Below are 11650 nucleotides of genomic sequence, written 5' to 3'. Positions count from 1 at the left end.
TTATATTAACCTTATCAGAGTGGCTTTAAACCTGGGAAATCGATAATGGACCAGATATTCACCATGCGCCAAATCTTGGAAAAGACCCGAGAGAGAAGAATCGATACTCACCATCTTTTCATCGATTTTAAAGCTACCTTCGATAGCACGAAAAGGAGCTGCCTTTATGCCGCGATGTCTGAATTTGGTATCGCTGCAAAACTAATGCGGCTATGTAAACTGACGTTGAGCAACACCAAAAGCTCCGTCATGATTGGGAAGGACCTCTCCGAGCCGTTCGATACCAAACGAGGTTTCAGACAAGCTGATTCACTATCATGCGACTTTTTTAACTTGATGTTGGAAAAAATAATACGAGCTGCTGAGCTAAACCGAGAAGGTACAATCTTCTACAAGAGAGTACAGCTGCTGGCGTATGCCGATGATATTGATATCATCGGAAGCAACAACCGCGCCGTTTGTTCTGCGTTTTCCCGCATGGATAAGGAGGCGAAGCGAATGGGTCTGGTGGTGAATGAGGACAAGACGAAATATCTCCTGTCATCAAACAAACAGTCAGCGCACTCGCGTCTTGGCTCCCACGTCACTGTTGACAGTCATAACTTTGAAGTTGTAGATAATTTCGTTTATCTGGGAACCAGCATTAACAACACCAACAATGTCAGCCTTGACATCCAACGCAGAATCACTCTTGCCAACAGGTATTACTTTGGACTGAGTAGGCAATTGCAAAGGAAAGTCCTCTCTCGACGAACAAAAATCAAACTCTACAAGTCGCTCATTATTCCCGTCCTGATGTATGGCGCTGAAGCGTGGACGATGACAATATCCGATGAGACGACTCTTGGGGTTTTCGAGAGTAAGGTTTTGCGTAAGATTTATGGTCCTCTGAACATTGGCAATGGCGAATAGCGCAGAGAATGGAACAATGAGCTGTACGATTTATACGAGGACATTGACATAGTTCAGCGAATAAAAAGACAGCGGCTACGCTGACTAGGTCATGTTGTACGAATGGATGAAAACACTTCAGCTCTGAAAGTGTTCGATGCAGTACCCGCTGGAGGAAGTCGCGGAAGAGGACGACCTCCACTCCGGTGGAAAGACCAAGTGCAAAGTGACCTGGCTTCACTTGGTGTTTCCAGTTGGCGCCAAAAAGCAAAAAGGAGGAATGAGTGGCGCGCTCTGGTGGATTCGGCTATAATCGCTTAAAGCGGTTCCTACGCCATATATATATATATATATATATATATATAATTCTTACATTCCATTTGGTGCAGTATTTTCGATGTGATCACACTCAAACAATACCAATTAGAAGTATTCTCTAAAAAGGAGTACACCAATTCTAATGGTAGTCATTTCTCAGTGAGCTTACCAGATATTCTACAGATAGTCACTTTCTCTTTCTTTCAATTCAATCATCGGCAAAAAACAAAACGATAAGCAATTGATATATTCCAATTTTTCGCTGCTGACAATTTACTCAGTTACGTTTGATAGGTGTACGCATGTAAATACTTTGTTGCGAATATGTCTGCATACTGCTCTGTGAGTGAGCGACCGTTCCTCCACCGTGAAGCAAGCTGTGTTTATTGAGGTAGCAATCGATGTGCGTGTCTGTCAAATTACCTTTGTTTTGTAGTTAATATGGTATTTCCCAAATTTATCTTCTCTTTACCGCATATATTATGATCGCAAGCAAACTACACATGTTTGTTAAAGGGATATCTGATGGTCTGCCACTGCGATGGAGCACATAATCGCATTCCCTCGCAGTTGGTTTGTTGGTGTTTGCGCGTCGGCCAGCCACTTGGACAGCCAACAAGTTCTGCGTTTATATACATACATACACACCAGTATATTATATGTACATATTGTATGCTTTTGTGCAATTCGTGGTGCACATTAAATTATCATGACAATTCAAGGTAAGTGAAGGCCAAGGCTTGCTACAACAAACATAATTACTGTGGATCAAAATAACGTCATTATCGGGCGACTTGTACGAACATTTCGAACCTTGCGAGCACATAACGGAATTCGAATGTCAGCAGACAAACTGCAAAGGGGAACTGGCTGGCTGGCTGGCTGGATGGCAGCCGTGTTAATTTGTTTTATAACGACCGCTTGGTCGAAGGAGTATTTTTAGCCATCCCACAGCCGTCTTGCAACATTTAACGCTACTTACGCTTAATGGCGTTATGTGCCCGCCCCACTCGTTTAGTTTTCATCGTTTTCATGTAAGAAAAATGTTATGCATGCTTATCCCAACATGTTTTCGTATCTCTTCACTGAATGTGGCAAAACGCTGTCACTACCTATTAGTCGTCATTTTGGTTGACCAGCCGCAGTCCGTTTAAAACTTCACAGCACTAGTGTACTCATGATGATCCCTTGCACGTGTATGCCTTTAATAAAATTCTGAAGCTTAGTGCTTGCTTTGCGCATTTGAAGTCAAGTCCTTTCGGCACCGATGTGACGTGTTGGCATGCCAAGTGCTGTGAACATTTCACATCCAAAGTGCATTTCAATGTTCCAGTTTGTTTTTCTTCTGCACCTTCGTCTGCCTTCTTCATTTATCACATGGTGGCGTTGATCGTGTGTTGCCTTGTGGTGAGATTGACATAGGTCTCCATTTGATCTCATTGATTCGTATCTCTTGTTGTAAGAGGCAAGCGCTTGAGGTGATATTTAAACTCCAATCATATAAAGGGTTTTCCAGTAGGTAAAGAACAATATAGAATTCATATGGAATATTTCTATAAGAATATTATTAAAATATCATGACCAGATTGATTGATATTGAGCCCGTTATATACATTGAAATCACAAAACAATAGTGAGAAAAAATCTTACTGATATCAAACCAACTGACTTAAACATTCCTGAAAATGTGGATTAAGTTTGTATAGAAGACATAGAATGCAATAAGATATAATAACTGTTCTAGTTCTTTGATATCTAATTGGTACGGTCTTATTGGAAATCCCTATTGAGGGATATTTGTGTGTGTGATTCCAACTTTTATCACTTCGTTGTTATATATAACAATACTACTCTAGCCCATTTTTGATCAAGGCGGAAACGGTGCTACTCTGCTTGCAGATAGAGAACTTAAAGTAATCTACCAAAACCAAAAGCTACTTTTACGTTAACCAATATAGTGAGACCTCTAAGCTGTCCAATATAAAAGTTCGATTATTTCTAAAAAGCGAACTGGCAACTGTTTCATATTTTGTATATTTATTAAATATTTAACTCTGATTTTCCAGTTTAGATTTTGAATTATACATAAGCGCTGATACAGAGCAACACTTCTAGCAAATATGAGTGACCAGTTTGCATCTTTTAAGGACTAGTTTGGAATTACAATGTAATCATTTTCTCATTCATCTAGACCATTTAAAATTATAACAAAGGTTTACGTCAACCGAAGGATTGATGTCTAGTTTTGCCTAAAGGGTCGTAAAGCAAGCATCACAAATATTTTAAATACGTATGAACATATATCTACTTAAATAGCTTTTAGATGTTAGGGAAAATGATATCGCTTCCATATACATACATATGTATTCCGAAGAGTGTATTCCTAAACTATAAGTGCTTTTGCTTGCCGCTTCGTTCCAAAGTCTAATGAGACATTAATTAGACAATATCTTCATTAAGACATTTCCTTGATAAGTAGACTACTGCTTTACGATCATTACAATAGAAATATTCTTTCAAGCGCTAATGTTGATATAGAAGAAGTACGAATGCAACGAATGTCAGTCTCCTACATTGTTTTTATACTCTCGCAACAAAGTTGCTAAAGAGAGTGTAATAGTTTTGTTCATATAACGGTTGTTTGTGTCACCCAGAAATAAAATAGTTAGATATGGGGGGTTATACATATACAGCCTTGGCCAAAAGTATTAGGCACCCCATTAATTACTGAATTTTTTGTTTTAACAAATGAAATAATGAAGTTTTATTAGTAAAACAGTGAAAATACAATGAATTAGTGATAATAACATTAAAAAAAAATAAAAATAAAAAAAAAATATTATAAAATATTTTATGAATTTCCTAAAAATGACAATTTTTAGTTTTAGCTTAATTTTTTTTTAATTCGTTTCGTTTTAATTCGTTATTCGTTTAATCAACAGTTAAACACCCATGTAAGACCCTACTAAGTTTTTTTTTCCGAAACTACTCGACCAATTTCAATGAAATTCGGTTCATAACATTCTCCTGGCATCCCAATGATATGTTATAAAAGTAATCGAAATCGGTTCAAAGCCACGCCTACTTCCCATATACCAGAACTTTGAAGTCGATCTGAATGGTTTACTTTATAATATTAGATTGGCAAATATCTCCCTTCCGCTTTTTTGTCTTTTAAATTTCGTGGCTGTGTATTAAGCGCTACAGAGCTCGTATCTGGCTGCCACTTCGAACTGCGAAGGTTTCGACAATTCAGAGCGGGTGAAAACGACACCATGGATAAGATAGCCGGCGGAAGACCTGTGACCTGTGACGAATACCGATCAAATCATGGAAAACACTGAGTTAGAGCGGCGTGTGGCATCTCGTGACATTGCATAGGAGATGGGAGTTAGTCACCAAACCATTTTAAAACATCTGACCTTCAGGACCGAATCAACGCCCGCGATATGCTGCTGAATCGGAACGAACTCGACCCATTTTTGAATATGGATGGTGACTGGCGACGAAAAATGGATCACTTACGACAATATCAAGCGAAAATGGTTGTGGCCAAAGGCAAGTGAATCGTCCCAAACAGTGGCCAAGCCGGGATTGATGGACAGGATGACAGGAAGGTTTTGCTGTGCGTTTGGTGGGATTGAAAGGGAATCATCCACTATGAGCTATTCCCATATGGCCAGACGCTGCTCCCAATTGGCCAACAGGAAGGGTATGGTGTTCAACCAGGACAACGCCAGACCACACACTTCATTGATGACTTGTCAGAAGCTACGGGAGGTCGGATGGGAGGTTTTATCGCATCCACCATATAGCCCGGACATAGCGCCAAGTGATTACCACGCGTTCCTGTCCATGGCGAACGCCCTTGGTGCTTACTCATACAGTATGATCGGTGATAGCTTTGCACAAATACAGCATTGCAGGTGTGGCAGTGCTCATCTAAAAATGATCGAAATAGGATCATCATTTTTTAAGGACTCAGATATTTATAAAGAGGATCTCAATGTCGATATCTCACTTTTTACCAAAAATATCGGTAAATCTAAAAGATATCTTAATGAGGGCATATGTTCCTGATGATATTATTCCTTGATGCCAAAAATGGATAAATCACTTAGCAAACTTTCAGTTGGCTTTATATGTATGTATATACAGTTGACTATATTTATACGATATATATCGGTAAAGAGGTAAAATAGCTTAAGAATAAATACTATATGAACGTGTAATCTTGGATATAACAACTTTGGTTATAACTACTCATGGCCACCACGAATTACCACAGTCCCCTGACGATTTTTGTTAATCTAGTGTATATGGAATATATGGGTCATAGTATGAGCAAAATGAAGACAACAAAATTACAGAGTCGATGTCTAACATGCATGCATTGTAATCTATTCAAGTCGAATAATTAAAATTAATTTTATTAATTTGCAACATATTCAAATATAAAGTTTTGCCAATACCTGAAAAGTATAAAATGATGGGTTAAACCCGAATTTAACCCTTCCTTACTTATTATTTATTAAAACGAAAGTGAGAACATCTCTATTTTCATAAAGGCCTAGCCAACCTTTAACATCTCCTCTTAGCTATTCCACTTCGTCTTATTCTAGCCAGATTTATTTATTTATTTACTAACTTTGCTTCATACATCTCGGTTATTCCATCAATGTGTTCAGATAACTAAATGCATACATACTATATGTCTGCAATGCGAGCCAGAAACTTAAGCACTTTACTAGTTTGAATTACGACACAGTTAAGAGTTTCCCTCTGTCATAAATCTTTAAGATTCCTGCACTTAAATAAATAAAGAAGTAATTCTAATCAAAGTAAACTTTAATGACGTTAGCAAGGAATACGCACAAAAACCAGTAAGGAAGTGTCAAACGGAAACTAAAATACTCCAGATGACATTTTTTAAAAGCTTCTTGTTGTAGACTTAGTGCTTTTGGGATAGCAAATTATTTAATATCGTTGGCTTAATATAGAAAAGGCGTATCTACATTTTTTTCGAAATCGCGTTTTTAATGTATTTTGGTAGACCACTGTCAAATACTCCTCCCCTTAAAAAATTAGTTGGCTATGATCGTAAATATCGGATTTATAGTCATATAAAAAATGCCCTAACTCATTCGAAGTTACAATAACAACATAAAGCCCTATCTCAAATAACTTCAAAGAAATTAAAAACAATAACAAAATTATACCACAATCGAATTTGTTACCTGATAGCAATAGAAATGTTTTTTGCATCTTAAGTTTTTAAGGTTTTATTCAGTTTTTTCCTTCTCCTGAAAAGTAACGAAAAGTGTAGAAACGCCTTTTCTATATTAAGCCATCGATATATACGATATACATAGAAAAATTTCCTGCAACAGTTCATTTTCCAGGAATACTTTTAGGTAGCCTAGCTCAGTAGAAAGGCATAAAACGTACCTCATTCTTCGTTTAGTTCGGGTAGTTCGCTAAGAACATATTTTTAAGTTGTATACACATATTTCTTGAATTCAGTATATTTTTGGTAGCTTCTTGGCCGAACTTTTCATTTAAGCTTACTCCGAAATACAAGAGAATTTCATTAGTTTGTTTTATGATGGAAATACAGTGGAACTTCTCTAACTCGAATCTTCATAATCCATAAAAAAACTTTGAGTTAGAGAGACTTCGAGTTATAGAATTTTCATTAAAACATATAAATATTCAAAAAGCTGTAAAATATGGATTTATGCATGTTTTATTTAGTTTCTTCGTAAAAATTTTTGTGGACATACGATGAAGATGTTTTTTGTAATTTTGTTTGTTGCATTTTGCTATTGTTTGGCCCTTGATGTCTGTATTCCATGCTTTGTGTTAGATGATTTATGCAATCCATAAGTGTAATATTATATTTTTTGTTCGCCTCCGTACGATATAGAGGGACTCTTTTCAAATTCTACCTCGATAGTAAAATTTTAAATTTTGTATTATGTCCTGGTCGAAAAGTTCGATTTATGGAAAGGAATTTGTATGAAAGTCTATTGCCACTTCAAGAGTTCGAGTTATGGAGATCTTCGAGTTATAGAATTTCCACTGTACATTGATCATTGGCAACTTCAACTATGTATAAACATTATTTTGATTAAAAATCCTTCTTACTACTCATACATATACATAAATATAATATGTTCCCGGTGGCACATTGACTGATTCCACCCATTTTAAAGACCTTACTTGCTATCAAGAGATTATACCTGTACTTATGTCTGTTGAATTTTATTAATTCGTAAATATCTGACCAAAATTACTTGAGAACAAAAAAAATAAAGCAGTTGCTAAGTTACATACATAACTATTTACATGCAAACATATTTGCACGCTTTTTTCGAAATATCGACCATAAAAGTGACGCAATAAACGCACTTTGCCTCACGTTTGCTGACATCAGCTAGAAACGCACCTAATAAATCACTTCACACAAAATGAAGAAAACACTTTCCCTCTCAGTTAGTACAATAGGCGCCAAAATTGTGAACGTAATTGCACAGACAGTTATTAATTTGTATGATAGTAACCCATACTGACTGGTGAAGCTACATATATATGAGAGAGACTCATTTATACGTGAGGTAATCAAAAAATTATAAATGAAAATTATTTGTACCGACAATATATCCATTTACATATTTTTACTAAAAAATACTCTTCTGTAAGTCATTTAATTTAATGTAGTGTTTCTGAGTAAAATCTAAAATTTATATAGTATAGGGGAATATGGGATGAAGGGTCAATTTCACTTATTTTCGGTACTAAACTACAGGTAGTCCAAGATAATACATATACTTAATTTTGTTGACATATCTTACATCCTCAGGTGATAATCTCGTTAAGCCAACCGGAAGGAAAACCGCAAATCCACTTGGTGTATTAACTTCGCATCATATTAGGAATATGTAACCTAAAAATGCTGCAAGGGTCTCGACCATTTTTAGGAGAGAGTGGTTCTACCTTTGAAGCACAACTTGTACTAGTTTTATTCCTAAAGTTTCACTGATTCTTGATTTGTATATTGTAAAGTCGAAGAAAGTGATAGAATTTCAATGAGAAGTAGGCTAAGGGCGTTTTATTTGCACAAAAACTAAACCTAAAAGAGCGCTTAACTTGTTCGCTGGGTTAAATGAGCGAGTGGAAAATGTGTTCTCACTCAAAGCGATATATAACTTTGGTAAGCAAGAGTGGCTTTCTCGCCTTCTGATAAGCAATTGCTTGGGGTACAAATGTATGTATGTGTGTATCTACATGTATTATGGGTACGAGTATTTTGAGCTAATGGTATTAGTTCTGGAGAAGGTTTTGTTTATAATTTTCGTTGTTATTATTGTGTACGATTGTCAGACAGTGGGAATGAAGTCATCGCTCGAAAAAACTTTAAAGTTGTTATGTAGCGAATGATAGACATCTAATGATGTGCGGGACAACTTAGAGAATTATGAAATTTTTTATAAAAAAGTAATACTAATATATACCGTTTGGTCTACGTATTCTTTTGGCAAAGTACTCTATCTGTGTGTAATATGATTCAATATACAGTTGAACTTCCCTAACTCGAATCACCATAATCCACAAAAAAACTTTGAGTTAGAGGGTCTTCGAGTTATAGAAGTTTTCATTGAAACAAAGTTTTTCAAAAGGCTGTATAGATTGATACACAGTTTTGTTTATATACTTCGCATATATTGTTTTGTTTATGTGCATAAGTTAAAACATGTATTCTATAGTTTTTGTTTGACAAATAGTTTTTGCTTTTTTGTTTCAGTGAAAAGAGATTCTAATCTGTTTAGTGCTTTCTAGTGATCGTCAGTTGTATTAATATTCATATTGAAATAAACATTTTTTGAAGACGGTTCAATAATTTCTTCTTCAGAATCCAGTTAGTCTAGTTTCTAATCTAGTTTTCCATGGCGTTAAAAGTCATATTCGTTGGGTCTGAAATTTTCGGTTTTACAATATCATCATTATTTTTTTTTAATCTGGCTGAGCAAATCTCATTATCCTATTCAATAATCTTCAATATTAACATTTGAAGTGAGGTTTGTATTACTATTTCTCATCCATAATTCGAAATCAGTTTCCATCAAGTTTTGATCATCGTCACTATTTTGAAAAAAAAAAAAATTAAAGGTATGTTATCTTCGTCGAAAGCTATTTGTTAATAGGTTCACGTGCCAATTTAAAAGTTCGATTTATGGACGAAAATCTGTATGAAATTTGACTCATATTGCCAATTGAAAGGTTCGAGTTAAGGAAGTTTGAGTTATGGAAGTTCAACTGTATTCCCAATTAAAGATATGTTTTATTCATTTTATGCGTACAGCAATTTAGTTACTTGGTGTCACAAAAATGATATGCCACTGAATCTTAAAAAATGTAAAAGGATGTGATTTTCCCGTAGATCTGTTGATCCTTCTCCCTATGTAATAAATAACTTCAGTTTAGAGCAAGTATTTTGCTTTGTTGATTTAGGAGTTACTATGGACCCTAAACTAAATTTTAATACTCATGTAAATTCAATAATAATTAAATTCATTAATAATTAAACCAATATTTGATGTCACATCACATAGGCCAATATCGCTGTTGCCAGCTTTATCGAAAATCTTCGAGAATGCTCCCATAAAGAGGCTCTAATCAATAATAGATCGAAAACACCTTATACCAGTTCATCACTTCGGCTTTCGTGATCACCATTCAACAATTGACCAGGTGCACCGAATAGTTAATTTCGTTGAAAATGCTATGGATAAAAAGAACGTTTGTTCGGCGTCCCTCTTAGACTATTTTGATAGAGTTTGGCATTCGGGTCCACTGCTGAAATTGAAATGCATGTTACCCAAACAATATTGCGAAATAATTGCTTTCTACCTAAAAGATAGATACTTTCGCATAAAAAAAGAGGATGCATACTCAAACTTGCAACCGATAGAAGCTTTGTGACAGCGACATTTGCGGATGACACATCCCTGTTAGCAGCTGGAGAGCCAACCTAAGTATCTACCCTTCGAGTGCAGACAGCAGTCATTGCAATTTCTAAATGGGCTTCCAAGTGGCGCATTAATTAAAATGATTTCAAATCATTTATATAAATGGTACTCCTATACCACATCACAATAATGCTAAGTACCTAGGAATCACCCTAGATCCTAAGCTTCGCTGGAAAGAGCATGTCAAGAAACAAAGGGGTGAGCTTGATTTAAAATTTGCTTGGTTTTACCATCTAGTCTGTAGGATATCCACGCTTTCAATCGAAAACAAGCTGTTTATATATAATCAAGTACTAGAGCCAATTTGAGCCTATGGAGCTCAACTATGGTGTTGCTCAAGTCAAAACTGTATTGCCTGCATTCAGTGCTTCCAAAATAAGTTACTAAGATCTGCTGACCTTTCCCGTGATCTTGGTGTGAATTCAGTAGTAAACGAAATAACCAAACTCGCAAAGACTCACGAAATGAGGCTTATACAGCATGTAAATGAAGAGGCATCCAGACTCATCGGAACTGCTGAACGAGAAAACCGACTGAAACGTAAGAGGCCTTCAGACTTAGCAAGGTAACTGTAGGAGCAAATAAATTTCTCTAACATTTAGCTTTTAATTATTTTTTAACTTATTACAATTGAATTTTTGTTAGTATTTAATCATTGTATATAGGTACAATTGTAAAAAAACACATTTTAGCGGTATATCTTAGTTGTCACCTGAAATCCTGGAAATTCAAATATTCGAAAAGTGAGAAGTGAATAGCTCGATTTCGCAATATTTATACTTGCAGGGAGCACTTGTACACGTTTCGGTTAGTCTCGCGTCTACTCTGATATGTCTGTCCTCATATGTATCTATGTATATCGATTATACAAATGTGTGATAAGCTTTAAAAATAAATTCTATCTAAAAACGTTTTTGGAACACTTAGTTAAACAAGTTTATAACTGCATGAGTGCTTCGTAGTCTGACTAATTTTCTCGCACTAACAAATTGCCAATACCAATTAATATTATTTCAAACTCGCCTTTGAACCTTTTTAACATCGAAGTGAAATAGTACACTCATCATATTTAAATATACATGTGTATGTATGTGTATGTAGTTGGGTTTTACTCATATGTGCATTATCTCACGAAAAGAATTATGGCAAACTTTTTACAAACTCACTCAAAAGCGGTGTGTCAATTTGTTTCTCACTCAAACAGTTGTCACAGCTACAAATTCAACAATGTAAATACTGATGTATGAACAAGTGTTTGTAGGAAATACGTAAATATTTATAGCCTCTCATTTATATTTTATGAAAATGTCTGTGTGCATGTAAATATGTGTGCCGAACAGCGTCCGCTAGAAATATTTAGCTTTTGCGCACTTTTCCCACCGACTGCTGTGCGCCTTTGTCGAGCGACAGAT

This window comes from Zeugodacus cucurbitae, chromosome 4 (genome assembly GCF_028554725.1).
Source record: "Zeugodacus cucurbitae isolate PBARC_wt_2022May chromosome 4, idZeuCucr1.2, whole genome shotgun sequence".
Classification (NCBI taxonomy): Eukaryota; Metazoa; Arthropoda; class Insecta; order Diptera; family Tephritidae; genus Zeugodacus; species Zeugodacus cucurbitae.
The sequence above is the reverse complement of the archived record's forward strand: the minus strand, read 5'-3'. Positions refer to the sequence as shown.